Here is a 3,535-nt window from a genome sequence, read left to right as displayed (position 1 = left end):
TTCATATATGATAAATCATACCGAGTAACAAAGATTTGACTTTCAGTCTCGAGCTTAGCTAAGAAATTCACGTCTCTTTTTTTATAGCATGTATTGAGAGACAGGAAAAGCCAATTTAGTGAACAATATTAACTAATTTCACATATATGCTGAAGCTTGGATAAATGGTTGAGTTATAGATGAACAGTAAGTGTGGGTATGTGGTGGCCAGGTGACATTCAGGGGGCTCCCTGGGGTTTATCACATAGGATGTGTTTCCACTGATTTACGCTAACAACTTGCCTTCTGTGAATCTTCAATGTAACCAATTCCAAATCTTCCAGCTCCTGCAGAAGGGTGGGTTTTTTTTTTTTTAAAGTTTTCTTTTCAAGTCATTGTTTTTCTAGTCGTGTTTCAGTGGCTGCTTGTTCTTTCAAGGTTCAGTTGCTTTCCGCTTTTATTTAGGACCTTGAATATTTCATTGGTCTCACGGTCTCCAGATGTTGACTGAGACATAGTATTCTGTCCATGGTGTGCTCCGTGGGGCAGGGGTAGATGCCAGATCTTGGTTCTTGTCACTTCCTGCTTCCTGCTCTGCAGTTTTCTTAGCCTCATATTTCCTTTGATTTTTTTTAAGGGCCTCTCTTGACAATGGCTTATCGTTTCCTGGTTGTGATTTCTTATTCTGGCATGGTTTCTTCTCAGGCTACTCGGAACTGGTGATTAGTTTATTTCTTAAAGCTAGGAATCTATCAGCCATCGCAAATTTATGTTCCTAATTGGGTACTTTGCTTGAAACTGCTTGGTAAGCTATTGTTTTTGCTGGAAAGTCCATCCAAAAGTGGTTGCCAGGATAGGGCTGGCATGATACCAAAATTTGTACCCATTATAAACTTGCAACTGGGGAGTATGCATGGCTGTTAAAATGTGCTCTCCATCTGGGCACCAAACAAAAGATGTAGGATCAGAGGCTTAGAAAGACAGTTGCATTTTTTAACATCCCATGATTGCCTTTGTCCCTAAGATTTTAAAATTTAGCTAGCATTACTATATGGCCATGAAGACTAAATAAGCTGCATTAATGTACCAGGTCCAGAACACAAGATCCTATTTCGAGTTGGAATGCACACATCCATACATAGCATAAGGCTCAGTCGATCCAGAATTCCAAATTACATCACAAGTGAGACTGCGCTTTGTGATTGAGCAGATTACAGCACTTTCTCCATTTGTTGCAAGGTAACAAACACAGCATTTGCTCCCTGTAGTGGGAAGTTCCTCTCTCGTCAAATATGTTCAAGCCATTACAACACAGCAGTGGCTTTTTAATTCCATAGCATCATAACCTTATCAACTTTGAAGGAATGACTATTGGCTTAACCTGCATAAGATCCCTCAAAGTTGGGGGTCCAGATATAACCTCACAAATACAGGTGCACCTTTACTACCTGGAGCATTAGACAGTCCCCAGGTGTGACTGGAGTCCAAGTGATGACACATAATAAATTTTTTGGAAACGAAAATTGCTTGTAATTTTATTAAGATTAGTTTTAAAGAAGTGAAATTTATGGTTGACATTTCAGGCACAAAGAGTCTTATTGTTTGACGAGGATGGATACCAACTTTGCATTTTTTCTGAATGAAAGACTCCAAGCATGTCCCAATTTTCACATGATAGAGCTGCAAGTTGGATCTCCTAGGGGCACAAGTATGGGAGATGGGAGAATGTAAGGCTTTTATGCTGCCAGAACATTTTTTTTTTTTGGTAATAAATCAAACTGCCTTTGGAGGTCAAAAGAGTGTAGTAATCCTGTGGTAGTGACATTGGTAATATGTATTGTTTTTTTCCCTTGTCTCAGCAAACAAAGTCCTACCCTTATTAAAGGTGTATGATTTGCAATTTTCTCTGAGATCCCCTTGTAAACACTGTGCTTTGTGTGAAATACGATGGTCTATTCACCACAGAGAGTCCTTCAGAACCTTGGATGGGTTCATATACTAACTGCAGGGCTCTGGAGACATCACCACCTCTGAAGCCATACCTTATTCTGCGGGGTGAGGCGTGGGCAGCCCCGTCTCCTGGAAAACAGTTACATTCATTTTCAATACCCCTTAATGTCATAAGTCATCCTATTGCTGCTGGGTCCGTGATCAAACTTGGAAGAAGTCAGTGTGTGGGTCCTTCTCTTACTGCGGAGAACTAAGGGAAAATACATGGTTCTTTAAGGAGTACAGACTTTGCGCCTCCTGTTTTCCTTTGGCCTGGACTCATAAGTCCAGGGTGAATCTCTGAAAAGCAAGATCTTACAGCCCCATTCCATACTCTTTGTCACTGCTTTATTGACAGATGGCTACAGAAAGCACCACTGGTCTTTAGTGGGAGTCTGAATGAACCAGACTGGGAGTAAGGAAGTAAGCTGTGTGCACCAATGAACAACAGCTTCTCCAATGTGTACTCACATCACATTCACACCCACCCACAGAGGATGTCTGGCACCATAACTTAACATTTCAGCTCCTTCAAGGCAAGGACTGACAACCTTCCTTCCCCACCTTCCAGCTTGAGCCTTCCCCTGGCATCCTTATCTCAGGAAGGGTCATTGCCATCTATTATTTGATCAATAAAAACACCTAAGTATTTGGCTCCATGGTCTTCTTTCAACTCTCTTTCCACAAAGAATCCATGGTCGAATCCAAATACACCCCACACTCCTCCATGGAAAAGCACCACCTTCTCTCACCTTCTCCCTCGAGCTGCCCATTTTCCCTCCTCCAACCATTCACTGTACAACAGCAGAGTGACCTTGCCAACATGAGTTGAGTCCCATTTCTCCACTGTTTAAAGCTCAGTCACACTGCCCATCACCCCTACAGTAGACCCACACACCTGCCACTCCCTTGCTTTCCAGCCTCATGCAAGCATCATTCTTCCTTGCTTGGTACCCAGCCAGCTCCCTTCATTACTGTGAACACACTGTGACATTTCCCACGGCTGTTTGTACTGTTCCCTAGGCTTGAAATGCTCATCTTGGCTCTTTATGTGACTACTTCCCTCTCAGCCATCAGATTTTAGAGGCAATGTCATCCTTTCCAAAGCAGCCTCTCCCAGTTAATATCCTCTCACTGCCCTGTTACTTCCCCATTGGTCATTATCTTGCTTAGTTGTGTGTTCACATCTCCATTGCCTGTCTTCCCCAACAGAATGCAGGCTGCGTGAAGGAAGGAAGCTTGTTAGTCTTATTCACCTCTGATCCCCAGCCCGTAACACAGAGTCTGGCACATAGTAAGTGCTCAAAGCGTATTTGTCAAATGAATTAATTGTCTCTTCCCTTGCCCTCAGCAGCCAGCATGCTTGGTAAACAGCTATTGATTGAAGAATAAACAGATAAATGAATTGATAAATATGTGTGTATTTTGATTGTTCATCCTACTGCAAATTCCCTCCAAGCATGGTGAAGCAGCACCTGGGCACAAGAACACCTGTTCCCACACTTCCTCCTGGTTCTGCTCCTGTGGCAGCACTGTTTATAAGCAGATTCCCTTTGATTATCTCCAG

General features: G+C 42.6%; 1 pseudogene; it reads right to left on the bottom strand.

Annotated features, from left to right (window-relative positions):
* Nucleotides 1–466: 466 nt before the first annotated feature.
* On the bottom strand, nt 467–2,741 carry LOC140699905 (eukaryotic translation initiation factor 2A pseudogene; annotated as a pseudogene).
* Nucleotides 2,742–3,535: the final 794 nt, after the last annotated feature.

This window comes from Vicugna pacos, chromosome 11, assembly GCF_048564905.1.
Source record: "Vicugna pacos chromosome 11, VicPac4, whole genome shotgun sequence".
NCBI classification, from domain to species: domain Eukaryota; kingdom Metazoa; phylum Chordata; class Mammalia; order Artiodactyla; family Camelidae; genus Vicugna; species Vicugna pacos.
Note: the sequence above shows the minus strand (reverse complement) of the source record. Positions and strands in the feature narration are given on the sequence as shown.